This window comes from Passer domesticus, chromosome 12, assembly GCF_036417665.1.
Source record: "Passer domesticus isolate bPasDom1 chromosome 12, bPasDom1.hap1, whole genome shotgun sequence".
NCBI lineage: Eukaryota > Metazoa > Chordata > Aves > Passeriformes > Passeridae > Passer > Passer domesticus.
Window position 1 is genome coordinate 15118170 of NC_087485.1, and position 19610 is coordinate 15137779.

At 38.5% G+C, this 19610-nt stretch overlaps 1 long non-coding RNA gene across 1 annotated transcript; it reads left to right on the forward strand.

Annotated features, from left to right (window-relative positions):
• Positions 1–743: 743 nt before the first annotated feature.
• On the forward strand, positions 744–16971 carry LOC135279349 (uncharacterized). The gene is made up of 3 exons (XR_010346619.1): positions 744–901; positions 8760–8915; positions 15179–16971. It is a non-coding gene; the product is annotated as an uncharacterized LOC135279349 (long non-coding RNA).
• Positions 16972–19610: the final 2639 nt, after the last annotated feature.

Genomic DNA, 19610 nt, shown 5'->3' on the forward strand with positions numbered 1-19610 from the left:
TTTGCTGTGGGAAATACGGGACACCTGGAGACCTGCCAGGCCTGACTGCACCAGGAGCCTCCTGGCCCTGGACCTCCAGCCCTGCATTGCCCTGGGATGTGCAGCACTGCCCTGGGAGGCCCAGCACTGCTCAGGGAAGTCCAGCACTGCCCAGGGAGCTCCAGCACTGACCAAGGAGATCCAGCACTGCCCAGGGGTGTTCAGCACTGCCCAGGGAAGTCCAGCACTGTCCAGGGTGGCCCAGCACTGCCCAGGGTGGCCCAGCACTGCCCAGGGATGTCCAGCCTGCCCTGGGAGGCCCAGCACTGCTCAGGGAAGTCCAACACTGCCCAGGGAGCTCCAGCACTGACCAAGGAGATCCAGCACTGCCCAGGGGTGTTCAGCACTGCCCAGGGAAGTCCAGCACTGTCCAGGGTGGCCCAGCACTGCCCAGGGTGGCCCAGCACTGCCCAGGGATGTCCAGCCTGCCCTGGGAGGCCCAGCACTGCTCAGGGAAGTCCAACACTGCCCAGGGAGCTCCAGCACTGACCAGGGAAGTCCAGCACTGCCCAAGGAGATCCAGCACTGCCCTGGGAGGTCCAGCACTGCCCAGGGTGGCCCAGCACTGCCCAGGGATGTCCAGCACTGCCCAGGGAGGTCCAGCACTGCCCTGGGAGGTCCAGCACTGCCCAGGGATGTCCAGCACTGCACAGGCAGGCCCAGCACTGTGCAGGGGCTCAGGCTGGCACTTGGCTCCATGGGCACCCCCTGCCTGCTGCCACTTGAGGGGGAGGCCCTGCTCCCCGCAGGTCCCCATCACATCTCCTCACAAAACATCACCACTGCACTGAACTTTTGCCTTTTGCACAAGTTCAAGCTCCTGCCTGACTGGAATTTTTCTCCCTTGAATGCAGCTGTCCAGGTAACAAATCCTCAGAATCACCAGATTCTGGTTCTTCCAGATCCATTGCTCCCCCATGTCACCTGATTGCCCATGCAGGCCCTCTGCACATACAGGAGAATTTGGCCACCTTTCACTCACCCATCTCACCAGGCCTCACCTCAAGGATTGGGGTGCCTGGTAAAGGCAAAATGAAACTACAGAAAAAAGCATTCAAGAGATCTGAAAACCTCCCATGGCCGCAAAGGCACCAGCACACCATGGGCCAGCTACCACCACCCCTGCAAGCATCACGGCTGCAAACTTTGAAAGCCTTAATGCTGTTTCATTATGAGGATTTGTGCTAAAACTGAATTAGTGGGGCATAATGCTTCAAAAATTCCACTTTCTAGTCAAATGCCTGGCATCTCAACACACAGCTTGGTAATTCTGGCACTATTTCTGACCTCAGTTACAGCCACAGGTACTGCAGAGCAAGTTTATCTCAAGTAGGAATTAAATAGCATAAGTAGGAGGGGGATGTTTTTATCAAGTTTGCTTGAACTTCCAAAATTCATCAGAAATTTCAACTGGCTAAAAAGATTAAAGAAACATGGATAAGAGTCACTAATTCAGATCTAACTAGATATAGTCTAGTTAAAGTGGTAAACTGTAGACACTTAAATTCTGCTTAACATTAACTCTTACATTTCTTAGAAATGTTCATAGTCTATGGATAATTTTAAAATTTTTTTCAACAATTTTAAATTTCAGATTTTGTAAGTTCTGTTTGTATCATAGTGTCACAGTTACAAGTAACGTAATTCTGAACAATGAGCCCATAAGCACTAACAATAAACTTGCCATTATCCTCAGTTCAGGGCAGACAAAATAATAAATGTAATCTAAAGACAACTACTGCAGAAGGTCTCAGTATCCCAGCCAGGGCTCCAGAGGTCTACTCCTAGAAGTTTTGATTGTAAAACTCTTCTCTCCCTCTCATCATATATTTCTTCCCAACCCTCCCATAGAGGCAGTCCTGAACTGGATGCTTTTCCCATTTTATTTATGTGAATTCTCATGATATGTCATGCACCACATTCACAGCAATCACTGGCAGATAGTTAAAGTTTCTAACTGGCTACAGGGGAAACCATTTTCCACCAACTGTTCTCCCACATGCCAGGATAAAATATATCTTGTGGACTAAATCTCTTCCCACTTGTGTCCTGCCAAAAAGCATGGGTTTTGTTTTTTAAACGAGGCTTGAATGAAATTCCATTAGCTATTCCTGAGCCATGGCAGAATAACTATTCCAGCATTAAAAAAAAAAATTTAAAAAACTAACTACAGATAATTGAACTTGTCTCAAACACGAGTTGTTTTCTAGAAACATGACATGGGAATAGATTTTGGTATAATAGCAAAGTTATTTGTTTTGTACAATCTTCATTGAATCAAAACCAGTTAAAGACCACGTGAAACCATAAGGTGTATCAGTGTCTTAGAAAAATATTTTAGATCAGCTGGGATGCTTTAACCATAGAAATCTTCTTCGTGGATGGTAGACTACATCCATTAGCTTGCATGCTTTACAATCCATCAGAACTCAGAAGTTATTCCAGAATTACTATCATCACTTTTTAATTTCTGATATACTTTTCAATATAATATAGGAAACAAAAATATTTAAAAATAAAATCAAAAGCAATTTGTTTGTAGAACAATTTTTTTATCCACATTATGTTTTTGTGATATTTTATACTGTTTTTTTTTTTTTGGTTTGGAATGCTATATCAATGTAAGCACTGGGTGTAAGAGATTTTGTATTTAATTTGCTGTAGATAATGAATGTAACTAGACTATGTATGTTTTCACCCAGGCATGGTAAGAATTACAGCATATTTCTGCTAAGCATGGAACACACGCAAAAAAAAAAAAAAAAATAGCCTTTTAATTGTTATTGAATTGAATTTAAGCCTTGAATAACTAAGGAAAAAAAAAAAAAAAGAAAGGAATTTTAACCTGGCCATAGTAAATCCAAACTTTGTTGATGCTTGTTCTTGATGCATCCCAAGGTATATTCAGCATTCCAGACTTCGTGAACCCTGTAAGATCACCGCTCACGGTTTCCTACATGGCTCACCTTAATTCTTCACATATTTTAGCTACAGATACAATACTGGGAGTTGGGAAAGTCAGGGAGTAGCAGCCTCAGCCTCCATACTTAACCATTGCAGATGACTCAGGGAAGAACAAAAACCACATGGATAACCATCCTACTACCCAAACTCTGCTCCGATCCCCCCTTCCCATAGCTTGGAAAGAAAACTGGATTTTCTCCAAGGCTAGACAGGTGGCAGGGAAATATTTTTTGGTTAATTACCTCAGAATGCTGGGAAAGGTGTGCTGCTACCTCATGTCTGCATTGCGCTGCCTCACACTGGTAATTAAGCTGATCAGTACTGGTACATCTACCCACCAATCAAAGCTGGATGTAAGGGATATTTTGAGGAGACAAAGCATAAAACAGCATTGAATTAAGAGTTTGGGTAATCAAGATGGCACATGTTCTACTTGAAAAATAAGGCCAATCCTTCCAAAAGAGGGACAGCTGGCATGCTGAAAGTCAATCTTAACCACAAGAAATGTATTTCTTGCTTTAAGAGTCACAGTTGGGGCCTCTGTGCAGGCTTGTAGTTAATGAGTTGATAATGTCTCCTTCAGGAGAAGGGAAAAAGGCCACTACTCAAATCTCTCCTTGATTCCTCTTCATTTGGGATCCTGGCAAATCAAGTTTAGTTCTAATATTTTTTTAATGACCATTCTTGCCAATAGTGGACTCAGTGACAAGTACACTCAACCCAGCCTTAAATTAAACACAGCTTTATAAATGAAAAATTGGAGACTACACACAAGTATTTTAACTGAAATAAGGGAAGCTACGTGCTTTTACACAGCATGCATGTTTTCAGCATTGCACATGTCTCACTGTTTCAGAACACTGGACTCACCCCTCACATTGTAACACTCTTGAACACATACAAATTTAACCACCATTATTTTTAATGCACTGTTTTCTCTGGGGAATACCATAGCAAAGTCGATTTTGTATCATTAACAACAGAAAGATTTTCTGCTATCAGTGCTGCCAAAAAAATGCAGCCTCATGGATTTCTGTAAAGATAAGCATGAGAGATGTTCCCTATATTTCTTAGAGTAAATAATGTGCTGCCCTGCCGAATCCACACAAATGTAAAACCAAGGACAAAAATGCAAAGTTAGTGACTTTCTTAATATTTTCCAGAAGCTGAATAATTTGGCCTAGGCAGATATATGTGTGACACCAACTGCTTACTTTACCTGCAATTTGCTGCAAGTATCTGTAGAAGTACACGTGCACGAGAGGAACCAGTTTAGTTTCCAGGCCTCGCAGAGGACCAAGTTACATATGTTCAGTCTTTTTTTTTTTTTCCCTATAGTCTCCATACATAAAATTAACTAATTTGATAAAATTAGGCAGACAATTAGCATACATATTTTCATAAAATGAAAGTCCTTTAACTTCACCTAACCTGACAATGCCTTGACTCACAAATAATCTTACTATGTAAGATATTTCTACAAACATGCATAAAACACAACATGCAGCAGAACTTAAGACTAGCAAACAGTATTAATTGAAGTATTCATGGGAATTTTCAAAACATAAATCAAATGAACAAATTGCACAATTTCTAAACTATTACTCCCAACAAACTTTACTCTAGAAAAAAGTAATTGCTTACACTGCTTTTTAAAGACACATTCCTGCCAAGTCTGTTAGGAACCAGTCTAAATCTTAAAAAAAATAAGTAACTTCAGCATTTTTTGAATTTAACCCTTAATAAAAAAATGAAAAAAAAAAGTAATATAAGTTTTAAGATGGCAAGTTTAGATCAGAGTTCAATTCTGACATGCAAAGGTGATACAACTTGAAACGCTGCTAGGCTGATTTTCTAATAAAAATGAACAATACAATCAAATAAATTATATGAGGTCATTAAAACTATTAAAGTCATTCATCAAACAGAAAACAGATCTTTTGATTTTCAGGGAAATGCAAAGACTCCAAACATCCCTCTGCAAACTCTTTCATCATTTCAGTAATTTTCAACATGAGTCCATCCTCGTCTGATTCTCCTGCTCCTCCCCCACTTCTCTAATAGTGTTCAGAGAGAACTTCAAGATGTGGGCTAATGGAGCTGGCATGGGTTGGAGTTTAATATTGCATGTACTTAACTTTTTGTGCAACTGACCAACATGACATGTCTAACTGTATAAATGGAAGTTTTATGGTGATAAGATCAGTAGTTACTGAGATATTTATGTGACATGCTGACAGATATAAAACTACAAAGCTTGCTTTTATGCCTTACATCCTCTAGAAAAAAAATAAATACTAAGATGATGGGTCACTTTGAAGAGAATTTATTATCTAAATTACCTAATACCTGGCTAAGTTCTAATATGCAAGATGAGGTCTCAAAAATGCTATTAAAACTATGGACTTTAATTTCAGAAGATCTTAGTATTCTCTGCCAAATGGGGCAGAGTACAGCCAGTTTGCTTGTCTCACTCTCTCTCTAGATCACAGTGCTGTCATCCAACCAAAAAGGAGAACGATGACAAAAGCCAGAAAAAGGCACAAGATAATCTCTCTCCAGTTTTTACACTCCATAGGTTCAGGTCTCTCAGGGAGATTCCCATCACTGCTAAGGTGGAGGAGGAAGACTATCTGAGAAGAGAGAAGGTCAAGATTAAAGAAAATATATTATTTGTGTGTGTGTATATATATGAATCTATGTACACACACATATAAGTATAATCTCTGGATGAAGTGGAGTCTCTTTTACATTTTGATCTGGGAAAACCAGCCTCAGAAATTCTTACAGAACAAGAAGACAATGTTTCCTGCTGCTAGAAAGCAGCTCCCCCCAGCTGTGCCCACAGCTGAAGTTAAAAGCCTGCTCTACTTCCTTCTTTATTTGATGTGAATGGTACTTCACACACTGAGAAGGCAGCAGCCACAGCAGTAGGTGGAAGGAGAAATAACCTGGTGGCAGCAAAGAAGGGAGAATAATAAAAATATTTTTAAAAAGGCTTAGAGACTTGTAGGGAAACACAAGGCCAGAAGGAAAGCAAAACTTTAGAAGACACAAGTATCAGCCAGTATGCAAGGATTACTGACCCTGAGAACAAGATAACTCGGAGGACAAAAGAATCAGCAGACTGGGAGAAATGCAAAACATTCGGCTGTGCTGTTACTTTCCTGTGAGCTCAGACCCTTCCACAACAACCCTGAGAGGATTTTCAGTGCCCTTCATGCCCACCTGGGATATCCCCTACCCAGTTTGTTATTGTGCACACTTCCCAGATGGACAATGAGAAAAAGCCAAATACCTCTTTAGTGCCTCAAGGATGCCCTACAGTCACCCCCTCTAACTATCCACATGCCTGTGACACTCACCCCTGCTCTGCCTCCCACATCCAGACATCAGAAGGAAGATTCACACACTCCCCCGTACATTTGCCACAAACATCCATGCTTTGTCTGTCTCCAGAGCTGACAGATAGAACATCTAATCTCAGCTAGAGAAAATGTGTTTTATTTAGTTAATCCAGAACTTTTATTTTCTAATTTCCTATTAATCTCTCTGTTTTCTTTCTGTCACAGCTGCCTCAAGAGCAGGTATTTTAAATCTTTGGCCTGCTTCTGGTCTTGCCTGAAACATTTGGTGGGAAGGAAGAAAAGTAGCAGTGGGATTCAAAGTGGCGTTTGGAATAGAGACACAGAAGGGCATTGTTTATTACTGTGCCCATGACAAGTGCACAGGACCACCATGTCTGTGTGTAAAGCAGCAGGACATGTGAAGGGTCAGGACATGTTGGGAGAGGGACACTCAGCCTAGGCTTTGCCAGCTAGTTACTGTGTTGGAAAAAAAGGGCTGGATCTTTTTTGGCAGGGGAATACACTTACAAATCTTGTTAGACATATGGTATATATGGCATTTTTTCATCTCTTTCTCTTATCTGCAACATTTAGGAGGTCAGACTGAATTATTCCCTCAGCTCTAGAGCACCTAAGCTTGCTATTGGAAGAACAAAAGGGAAATCTTCAAAGAATATTTAAAATTTGTTTAAAATTTAACAGTGTATAATGGCAAATCTCCCTATTAATCACCCATCTCAAAACTCTTCTTCAGATAAATCAGTGGCATTGTAAAAGCTCTATAGTGATTTTTCTGACATCATTATTCCAAGTTTATTTTGGATTGTGTGAGAGGGACTTTGTTGGTTGTGCCAGCTGACCATGATGATTAATATATAATTAAGATTCTTGACCATTCCTCTTGAGTCAGCAGGAACACATCAATTCCTTTGTCTTCAGCTGATGCACACACCCAGGGCTGATTGCTCAGATATTGTTGGTAGCTCACATATGAACTATCACCTAATGATTAGATAGGGCTGACAGAAATCAAATTCTAATAATTGCAAGAAAACCTCGTATTTTAATTCAAGCAAAGGTACTAAAAATATTGTTCAGTAGTCTTTGGGTTGTCATATCCCCGATCAAACCCCAAAACCTGGTGGTGGCCCCTGAGAGCAAGACATATCATATTAGCTACAATCTAATCTCATAAGAGAGATGAGTAACAGAAAAACAGTTCTGCTGCCATTGCAGAAATGTTGGTGTGAATAGCAGAGGAGAATCCAAGCATGAGCACCATCTATATGGTGTACACCAAATATAGCTCAGGTTATACTGATTCACCGAATAGAAAAACAGCAAAACAAGCACACAAAAAATCCCCAACCAAACAGAAGCTATCTGGCCTTTTCTCCTCCTATCCAACATCTTTCCTGCTCATTGCACATCAAAATGTTCCTTCTTTAAAACAGTTTTACAGCTTTGCCAGACAACAGGATATGTAAATGTGATTTTGTTTAGGGGACATTAAGGGTGCATGTGACAAAAGACTAGCAGCATATCAGCCATGAATTAAAATCCGTTACTGTATTTTAGTTTATTGATCCACTGTAAGCTTCTCAGCATTGTCTAATTTAAATAAAACTTCAATTTGTAACAATACTATAAATAGAAGGCAATATTGATCAGAGTGCCACCAGCCTGCTGAACTTTTGTTATCACTGAAGCCTGACCAGTTAATGTTGAATGTTACAATTTATTACACTGCAAAGTACAATACAACACAATAGCATTTAGATTTATAAACAAAGATATGCTGAACTACTGAAAGCAAGTTCAGTCAGCTCAGAACAAGAGAGTTCTGATTTACTGGTGCACTACAGCACTATTTCCCTACCTGAGGCAATATTTCATTACCTCTCTGATATGAACACCTGTTAACTTTTCTGAAGATTGAATAATTTGATTTCTTTTAGACTCTTTTAAACCCCAGGAAAACATCTGATGTCCATCAGCAAAGATTCATTACTGCTATGGTAGTTTTTTTGAGTTTTTGAGGAACATTACCAGTTAAGATGGGCAAACAATGTCCTGGGAGACAGAACCTTCATAACAAATAGTAGCAGATATCAGACTCCTAACATTACTTCTCCCTCTCTTCTCTTTCACAAGAGTAAAAAGTGAAGTAAATGGATGTAAAACAGAACACTTACAAGAAAGTTCCACGTGAGGGGCTCTTGTTAGGCAGTGAGCAATAAAGCATTTTCTAGACAAAGTATATTTCATTGCAGACCTTCCACTCCTGCAGGTATGTTGTTCCAGGGAAATTAATGAATTGCCATAAAGCAAGCTCAATGTCTCTGCATCATCAGCCAGGAAAGCACTGGTCCTGCCAGTGAGAAGGCACGTGCTCACTTTTCATTCTAGGTGCAGAAGAGAAGGCTTCTTGAACTCTCCTCTTCTCCAAGAGTAAGGCCACTGGGATAGCCTGCAAGACAGAAAAACATCACAGAAAACTGTTCTCTTGGCTTTGCTTCAGAACAGAGAAAAATCAACTTTCCCAGCCTTCTCTACCTCAGAGTTGTAAGTGTACTTAAAATAAAACCCAACCAAACAAAAATCAACACAAAAACAGTGAAAAACATTTACTAGCTGTGCCTGCATGTGGCATTGGTAAGTGAGATGCAGTGCTCACTGCACGTGAGCAAGAGGAGCTCATAAGGCAGCAAGGTATGGCTCAGTTTAGACTGCTCAGGCACTCCAGCAGGGAATTCCTGTGGCAGTGCTATAACAGAGGAGAACCTGTGTCAAGGATGGGAATCAATAATAATGGGGAGGGCCACTTCCCTGTGCAAATCCCAGAAATGTGCTCTACCTGTTATTCCAGTCAAACTCCTCTATGATGCAGGTAGATGAAACTCTGGTGTGAATCTGCCTGCACATGTTAAAATGGGCACCAGAGCAGGGCTGTGAACTCATAGGTGATTACACCCAAACATGCCCTACAGGAGGGACCCTTAGACTAGGCCCCTCATCCACTTTGTCTTTCCAGGCAGATCTCTTCCTTGGCCTCCCTCTGACCAGCAGCTTCCAACAATCTCCTGCAACTCTTTCTCCTCATTCTCTGTCACAGCTCTGCAGAGCCATCACACTGGTGGCATCTCAGGAGGTCTAAGCCTGTGCTGTGCCCTTTACTCTGCACTCACACAGCAGCACAAAGGCAATATAACCCAAGGAAAAAAAACTTGTGGTACAGAACAACACACAAACATCAACCTGAGAGCTTCCATCCAGGACAGGCCCAGCTTTCCCCAGGCAGAGCTAAGGCAGAGTGTGCTGGGGAAGCAGCTGCAAGAGAAGCAGCCCCAGCCCCTTCAGAGGGGACAGGCAGAAGTGTCCCAACACCCACCGAGGCCACAGCTGCTGGCAGGGGCTGCAAGAGCTTCAGCTGCAAAGCCATGCAGGGAAATCATGTACATAGCCCCAAAAGCAGCACTCTTATTTGAATTAGAAAACAATAATGTAAATAAAGTAATATCAGTATGCACATTTCCTTGGAGAATTTTCTCTCTAGAGCTCAATGTCTATTTCTATTAGCCTTCAGCCAAAATAAAGGTCACCAGACAGAAGATTCTTCCTTTTTTCCTTTAACAAAGAATGTAATCCAGTCTGACGCCTTCAGACTGGGGAATTAATTTTTTAATTGGGAGCTGTAACTAAAATGCTGTTATCATAGAAACAATGTTAAGGTTTGAATTTTACTTATTTAAAACAAGACCAGGCATTTTGAAGCAGTTTCAGGTGAAGGGGATGCTCTTTAACCAGGAGTTTGTGGACAGAGTATACCATTATCAGATTAGCCTTTTAGTCTTTAATTCAAAATTCAGCCTGTCTCTGGGTATTTTTGATGTTGTCAGGCTGGGGGAACACAATCTTAATACGTTTGCTGTTTACAGGTGCATGCACTCCTAATGGACTTTTACCCATGTAAATGTGCTGGTACTCCTGCAGACATGGTGCATCTCTCCTCAGTAAAGCAGTACAGCAAAGAAAACCCAAAACTCAACCCAGTCAAATACTTAAATTTTTATTTTTGGTTAGCACAGATGCGAGGTACCAAACTTAGAGAGAGCAGGCAGTCTGCAAATTAGGAAGATTACTTATTCAAGAATTTTACAGGAATTTGGCAAAAATAACTGACATTTGGTCCATTCCGACTTAAAATGTCATTTGATGTGATAATATTTGGCAGTTCTTTAAATCTTTCTAGAAAAAACAAATTCCAACTTCAAATCACATCTTAAATTAAATTTCAATTCCCTAACTATAATTATGAATTTTTAATTTTATACTGATGAAGTCTCCAATCTGCACAATTCCTAATTCTGTAATTCACCCAAGCCAGAAATTCAAATAATAACATTTTATATCCTTGTAAATGCCCAAGACAGCACAAAGCATGGTTCCTAGCATAAACTGTTACAAACATATCAGGAATATGTTCAAATAAAATTCATAAATAATATTAACTACATAAAATACAGAATGTCTCAATCTGTTGCAGGAAACTTTGAAAGCAGAAGAGGTTACATTCAATGAATGTTTTGTTCATTAAAAAGTATTCACACCAGTCTAATCAAAAGTTTGGCTTTTGCATCCCCTTTTTCCCTTTCCAGCTGTCAGGCTCTGGTCTGAACACCACATTTGTTGACTTCTTCTGCCAAAGTCTTGTTTAGTTTATGGATTCACAACTGGACAGAAGGAAAAAGGGAGGCCTGAGACAGGCCGAAAGATAGACAAGAGCAGAGTTGAATAAAGCCAGATCAGGTGAAGAGGAAATGAGATCTGGAAAAAATCAAAAGGCAGGAGGCCTAGGGAAGGACAAGAGCACATATGGGAGTGGATTTGCAGATTGAAGGATATAATAATGGGGAACGGCAGCTAAGAGACAATGAAAGCAGCAAACAGATGGAAAGAAAAGGGACAAGAAAAGAGAAATAAAGTTCATAAGTGCCAGAAATAGAGCAGGAGCTATTTAATAGCAAATCAGGCAGACAGAAGGAAAGAAAGACACAGAATGGGAAAGATTTGACTTTAAAAAAGCCCTTATATTAAAATCTTTATCACACTGGGTTCCATGGCAGGAAGATATATTTCTATTTTTTTCCAAAGAAGTCCAATGCTTGGAATAGTTTTAATTCAAAGGTAGAACTGGTTAAAAAAGGAGTGTATAACTGAACTTTTAGTGCTAATAGTAACCATATATATTTTAAATACTCCTACAAGTACTAACTGGATCCTCCAGAGCTGTCCTCTCCGTTTCTCTGTATATAAACAGAAAGAATTCCATAAGGCAAATAAACACCTCTTGCCATCTGCTGAGAAGCAAGCACTAAGAGTCTTTACGAGTTCATTTTAATGAAAAACTTTTCAGATATGCCTGGTATGTAACATGATCCATCAATGTTTCAGTTTCACAGCCCTTATTAAGATAGTCACATACAAAATGTGGCAGATTCTCTGCTTTCTGATAAAGATATATGAATTACAGAACACTTTAAAATGCTTAACAATTTCTATAAACCTTACCTAAAATACCTTGGAAGTTAATATTGACCAATGTATATGCATATTAATATAAAACCTCACATATTGCAAAAACTTACAGATTGCAATAGCTATTTCAGGAGGGTTTTTTACATAAATATGGTACATGCTAAGATATTTTAAAAACAGATAGATTAAACCGTGTGGGTTATTCCATTTTGTTTGTTCTTGTTATTACCAAGGAAGTACATATTTAGATGAAAAAGCAACCAGTGGAAAATATTACTGGTTATTTGCATAGAAAGACAACTTTAATCTCATATTTCTTGCCATGGACTCAAAGAATACTGGATAATCTCTGAAAACAAAGCAGATTATTAATAATTGCATTGATAATTCAGTTTCTTTCCTGATAATAAAGGTACAGCACAGGCCTTCATCCTGCAAGCAAGAATAGAAGAACATTTAGACGTGACAGTCCTTAGCTCCTAAAAATCAGCAAACGCCCTTACACCTTATACCAGGAATATCAAAACAGCACAGAAAATCAAAAGATTTGTCTCAGTGACATCACTTTACCTGATCTGAAGGGATCTGAAAGTCCTGTTCTATATCCCAAGAAATGCTCATGCACAATTTTAGTACCCACTAAAAGAAAATGGGATTGTCCTTCCTTCACCTTTCCTGAAAAGGAAAAATTCATTCTTTTCATTTGAGAAGGACAATGCCCTCCAGAACTGTAAGTTCCTCTGTGAGGGGGCTTACACAGGTACAGATGTACCTGACACACTCATTACAATCATCACATCATTACCCTGGCACTGGTACCCCATTTCTCAGTAGATTGGGCACGAGGCACCTAAAAGTTGACAAGCACCTCTTATACACAGCCAAGAGTATTTCAGGTATAAAGAAATGGTTAAATATTTAAGCAGTTTTATACCTGCTTGATAAATCACATCATTTTCATAAATAAAATTGGCCATGGCATATGTGTCATACAAGTCACCTCCTCTCTTTATTTGGGTTCTTTGTTGAGTTTTGGATTCTAGGACTGGGGTTTATTTTAATGGATATTTTGCTTTAAAAAAAAGCCCCAGGTCAGTGTTGGTGTAATTCTTTTAGCTAGTCAAGTTATGAACCACTGAAAAAAAGATGTTTTTAATGGAAAGGCTGACAACCCCTTAAGTGAAGTGCTGTAAATGATGGCACCTTGATCAGAGTTGCAGAAAATGTTCAATGTGATATAAGCTACTGAACTAAGTTGTAAAATGACAAGGACTGAGTGAACAGTTTTTAATACAGATAATATTGTTCATGTAGTCTATAAATATAGAATTAAATGTTGACCTCTATCTCCCATGTCAAAAGTCAAAGTCAGTGTCAGCACATATTGTTTTTATTTGTTTCAAGAGAAAAATAGATCAACAACATTAACCTCACAATGAACAGAGAATTGAATGAATTAAAAAGCAGTACCCCATAAATCCCCTTCCTTTTATTGGCACAGTGATAAAAATGCCTAGGGCTTAGAGGAAAAGGGTAGTCTCAGACACTCGTCTGAGCTGCTCTATGTACACAGAGCTGTACATCACATGCTAAAACAGAGGAACAGAGATATTAAGATTCGTAGAGTCTCATATAATACACAATATCCATCAAATTGCATCATAGCATCCTGCAAAACAGGACATGTCAGATATCCCTAAGACAAGTAGATTATCACTGGACTACTTTAAAGCAACTTTAGCCTTCCACCCACCTTTGAAAAACACATTTCACAAAAGATATTAAATACACAAAAAGAAGACTTTATTCAATACCATCCATACTTGCAGTTTGCCAATATTTTAAGACATCACCTGCAAGAAACTCCATTGTGCTTTGAGAGTTACCATCTTCACTAGTCGGATATGTCTTTAAATTCTTGGCTTATTAGGATAGGACTGAGGGATATGACATTTTTTTTCCTTTTTAAAAAGTAATTTTTTACAAAACACCTCATAATAATAAAGGTCCCTATTTCACAACACCATAGTAAATTTGACAGTTAACTAAAATGAGCAGTTTCAATTGCAAATTCAGTTTAATTGCAATTTTTAGTGCTGCATAATTAAACTGAAAATGTTCTAAAAAGATTCATACAGTCAAAACTAGGACAGAAACAAAAGCATTTTCACAACATTGGTTTAGGGTTTTCTAATCAATTTCTAGAGAAACTGACAAAAAGTAGCATTTAAAAACAAATCAGTTTAACAAAAGAAAAGGAATGGTATCATCTGAAAAATTCAGCTCTTGGTTTTTGTTTACATTTTCTTATCCTCCTGCATCTTGTAGGATATACACAAATTCTTTTGGTTTACTGCTCCAGTGATTATCTGCTGGCAATGTTGCATCATGTGAAAAACATTTTACAGCATTTGCACTGTGTACTAAACACACAAAAGCAACTAATTACAACGTTTGTCAAATCTGGAGTGTGTTCTGTGGATGCTTACTGGAACCAAATGACATTTTTCTTCTTGAAATGGGCTGGCTGACTTTGAGTTTCACCAGTAAAGTGTAGGCTTGGAGTGAAATCTTGACTCATACACACTGCTGAAGGCTGGTGTGCTGAAGCTATTCTATATCTTGGTGAGAAAAGCCTTCTCAGGCTTGAACATTAACAGGGCTTGAAAGAATTTTACAGCTGGCTATAAAGAGCAACTTTTCTGCTCCACATGTATTCATGCAGCTTCTGGGCAGAACCAGTCATGGTGCTTTTCATAGCTGGATGATCAGAAGACTTCTCTATAACTTCTAGTAAAGAAGGAAAGACATGTATTTTATTATACTAAAGGATTGTTGGTGTGGAGGGCAATACCAAATAGCTGTACAAAGCAAATCACTTATGGCCTTGCTAAGCCTGTAAACTCACTCACAGCTTCACACAGGGAAATAATGTCCAAACAGGGAGGGTACGTTTTCTAAGACACATGGCTGATAAAATTAAATTCAACCTTGGTTTTAAAAACTGCTTGTGATTTAAAGAATAGTCTTTTGCATGAAAAGGATGATGAATGCGTTGCAAGTGCCTAAAAAAAGAAATATAATAATTTGTTCCTCTTTTTATGATTTGCATCCTTATCCCATTAAGCCAATTTTCATACCAGGAATGTTACAATTTTGTAAGTTTAAGATTCAGGTGCTACAACAGTCAAATAACAGAAACAACAGCTCCCCAAGCAAAAATATGTGAATTTATGGTTGGTGATAGTTCTCCTCTGAGAAATAAAAATGATGTTTTCCATTCTGACCAGTGCCATGGGGCCCAGCAGCAGTCTGGCAGCATGGACAGAGGCCAGTCTGCACCAGAGAATACCAGGATGGACAGCAGAGATGAATCTTTGTGGAAAGAGAACAGAAGAGAGTCCCAGAGCCACAGCAGCTGGATCTTCAGGAATGTCCCTGGAGACTGCACTGACTGGAGCTCTCAGGCAGGAGCTCGGCAGCACGAGAAATGTTTGAGTGATGCTGCAGCCTCCTCTCATTCCATAAGAGCCATCCTTTAACCTCAGCTTCTCTCAGTGCACTGAGAGAGTATTCTGAGGTTTGTTCTTCAATGTCAAACAGAAATAAGTTCAATGATTAAAAAAAGCCCTGTTTGACATGTATTTATAAAAACAATATCACATTTGTTTAAGAGGCAACCATATTGCTCAATGCAATGCCAACACTAAAAAGACACAAAATACAGACAACTAAAAACTTTAACAGATTAAAGCATATGAACAGGAAATACAAAAATGATTGACAGTGACTGTTGATAACTAACTGATAAAAAACTAAGTTTATTTGTAAATAACAGTATCCCAACTCATAATAATTTACATTTTAAGAAATTCAGCCATCAAGCCTGTAATACAAATTTCCTGTTTGTCATTTTCTCCCTCAATTTGAAAGCTTTCTCATGCTTGTTGTACAACTGGGAAAATTCTTCAGCATCACCCAAGTTTGGCATCAAACCTAGCATGATAGGTTGCACAGATATATTAACTGAGATAAATTAATTAGTTCAAGTCCTATTGTAGATCCTGTTGTAGATTACAAATATCTGTATGTTAGGAGTGTCTGTGGCAATCAGCACTCAGTCAGTTTTGAAATATATAACTTCCTAAACAAAAGCACAGCATTAAAAAAACTCACACAGGCTTTTTTCCTAACAAGCCTTTGGTGTTAAATGACATTACTCTAGATTTATCAAAATAATGAAGATGTGTTCAGCTTATGTTATGATCTCCTACTTTAGCTGAGTGAACTCACAAAAAGAAACAGTTACTGTGTTTACTATTATTTATTTTTATTATTATCATTATTTCAATAATAGTGAAATGCAGATAAGTATTTGGCTAGTGGAAATTTTAGCATGAGCTCCAAATATTTCACACATATTTAGCATACTGATTCCAGACACGGAGAAACAAATTAGCAGATAAGTATTGTCATAATCATTAGTTAAAATACTCTGATACAAACTAGTGTCAGCTCCCACTTTCAGAGCCAAGGAAAATATTCATAAGCTTTTACTTCCTATAGTAGAAAATTCACTGTTAACTAGGATTCAAATCCCATGTGTTCAGTCTCCCTACAAATACAAGTCCTCTTTTAGGGATTCTATCAAAAAGCTCTCACTGGTAAAAAAAAAAATAATAGAAATACACCATGATAAAATGCCTTTAATCAGAAGGAGCTAAAGGTATTGAAACCTGCAACAGCAGCTGCAGAAAAAAATAATCATAAGTGCAGCTGACCTTCATTTCTTGTAGTCACAGTCATCTGAGACGATATTATTTTCTCTTAAATTATAAAACACACAATTATTGATTCTTTTTGCATGTTTCTTACCTCTTATATACCACACACTTTAACACACATATATTTTGTAACTTTGCATTAAAATAATAGTTAGATGATAACGAGGTAAGGTAGACCAATTTAAAACCTTGTAAGGCCATTAAGAACTTACTAGTAGAAAAACAGAAGCTAGCAGAAGAAATTATTCACCACACTTTCACATCTGGGCTTGCAAAAGTATCTTCTGCAACTCTCGTGCTTCTCTTTGTGCTCTTCCTGTCAGGCTTTTGATCTATTTGGAGAGAAATAAGGACAACCACAGAGCTACAAGTGTCACTCCAAGACACAAACATGCTTGGTGATATCCTGGAGCTCTAAATAAGAGCAGTGACTTGCTAATAGAGGAAGGTGAGGGGCTCGTTCATCCTGCAGCAAAAACAGGCTCCAAACCAGTGCACTCCAGATTTACCCTTCCCGTTTGCACTGGAGCACATGTGGGGGATCACATTTTTGGGGTTTCCCACAGGTCACCTGGAAGACAAGAAAGGGACTCCAGAGCAATAAAAAAGTGCCAGATGAACAAAGTGCTCCCAGGTTACTTTGCTGATGCTGGAGGACAGAGTGGATGGGGTTTGTCAGTCTGATATCCCCCAAATCTTGCTGCTGCAGGAGTTCTGCCCTTTCAGTGCAATCTGAATAAAACCAATTTATATAAAATACTTAGTACATCACCAAGCCAAAGATTTTTAATATTATTTTTTTAAAATCCATTTATGGTTGCAAATTAATGAAATTACATGAGACTGAAGCCAGTGACAACTGCTAATCCGTAAGCAGCAACAAGCAAGGAAAAGCTGATAGGAGTACAGCTGTTTTATTTTAATTGAGGAATGATTTTATGTTGGAAGCACTCAATATTCACAGCAAATTAAAAATAATGAAGTGAATTGATACCAATGATATTTTTTTTACCTACTATCCCTTTGTAAATCTATTTCTTCACACAAATTGACATGTCTAATTGATACATACGCTATTATTCCTCATTAGTAGGCTGAATAAAATAATTCTTGATTAAATTTATTGCAATTTACCATCCAGCATAATGCTTGCAAGCTATAAAAGTCAATCAACAGGAAACAGAAAAAAAACAGATGACATTATTACTTCTTATATGTACACAATAATCTCATGTGTTTCGTGGAACCTTCCTAAGCTCCTCAAGAGCTACAGGCTGTCTCCAACAGGTCACTTCATTTTTCATATGGCCATAAATATATTTCACTGCATACATTCTTCTGAGTTTTTCTGATAAATATCACCTCTAATAAGCAAATTATTTGCGTATTTAGCAATCTGTTAGAAGTTGTCTGGAAGAGCCAGTCTTCTACTAACACTCAAACAAAATTATGCAGAAGAGCTGATGATTTACTTTGTGTGGATTAGGACGTTTGATTTATGTCGTGTTATCACTGCGTCAAAAAAGTTCAACAAGTAGCAAAACTTCAGAATTTCAGTGAAACAAAGAAAGTCAATAGTAAACCTGACAAGCAAAATATATATTCTGTGATGAAAAATTTCCAACCAAAAAGAAAATGGAATCAATGGCAGGTCAGTCTGTTCTTTATAATTTTAACTTATTCCACATCTTGCCCTGGGCTCCACTATTTTGTAGGAATTTTTTTTTGTATTCTGAACCTAGCAGAGCAGCTATTATATTATTCTCTTCTCTAATGGCAAGAAAAGTATGTTATGATCAGACTCTTTCAATGGCCTATTGCTCCTATTTCTCTGGAGAATGCTGGCAGCTGGCACAGCATTGCTGCCCTTGCTGATGCTGGGTTTCAGACTTGACAAATAATTTACCCAAAAACGCTATATAGTATAGATGCTATAACTAGTACAGACATAGAGTAGGTATCCTACTTTTGTCATCTTAACTTAATGTAATTTCTTTTCTTATGAAGAGCCTCTGATGCCCTGACTGTGTCTCTGCCCTGATTGCAGTCTGTGTCTCAACTTGTCCAGATAAGCAGAAGAAATTGCTAAAAAAAAATCAGACATTATTGTATAGGACCACAGGATCAGAATTAAAACCTAAACTGTATTGGGAATGTTTTCCATCCTTATTACATATCACGTCTTTGTAAAACATAAGATAAAATCTAATTTTTAAAAAATTAATTTCTGGTTCAAATATAATTTCTATTTATAGAACTAATAAATTAGAAAAGAGAAATACAGAGGTCTACAGAGGTAGGTACAGATTCTAAGGGTGTAATATGACTGTCTGCACTGAAAAATAATCTGGATTTTATTCTAGAGCTATTTTTAGATTCAAAATTGCATTTTTTTATACAACATAATTCCAGTAATCAATATTTCTTTTGCTGCTACTTTCAGATTTTGATCAAATCTTTGTAAAAGGTGCTATATCTCAATTCACAAAGACCCTTGGCATCTCAAAATCAAATCTCACATTTCAAAAAATAGGAGGAAGAGGTACTATCAGCAGCAAGCCCAGCTGTTTCAGGATTCATCTACTATTTGATATGTGTTACTCAACACAGTAAACAACCAATCTGCCAGCGGCAAAAAATCAAAGAGCTCTGTGCCAGCTGAACAGCATCTTTTAAAGAACTGAGGAAGTGGCCCAAAAAAGCAGCCCTTTGAGGCAGGCAGAGGTTTTCCAGTGTTCCTGGGAGACCCTGCCATTTCAGGAAATGCTGTCACCCAGACCCACACAGTGCTGCATGTGTGAGATTATCTTTAAGGGTGACCAAAAGTATTTCCAACAACAAAACTATCCACAACAGGGGAAGAATAATCAGGAGGTATGGCCTTATTGAAACAGAATTCTAATGTAGGTCCTCCACATACATTTTGCCTCCACAGCCA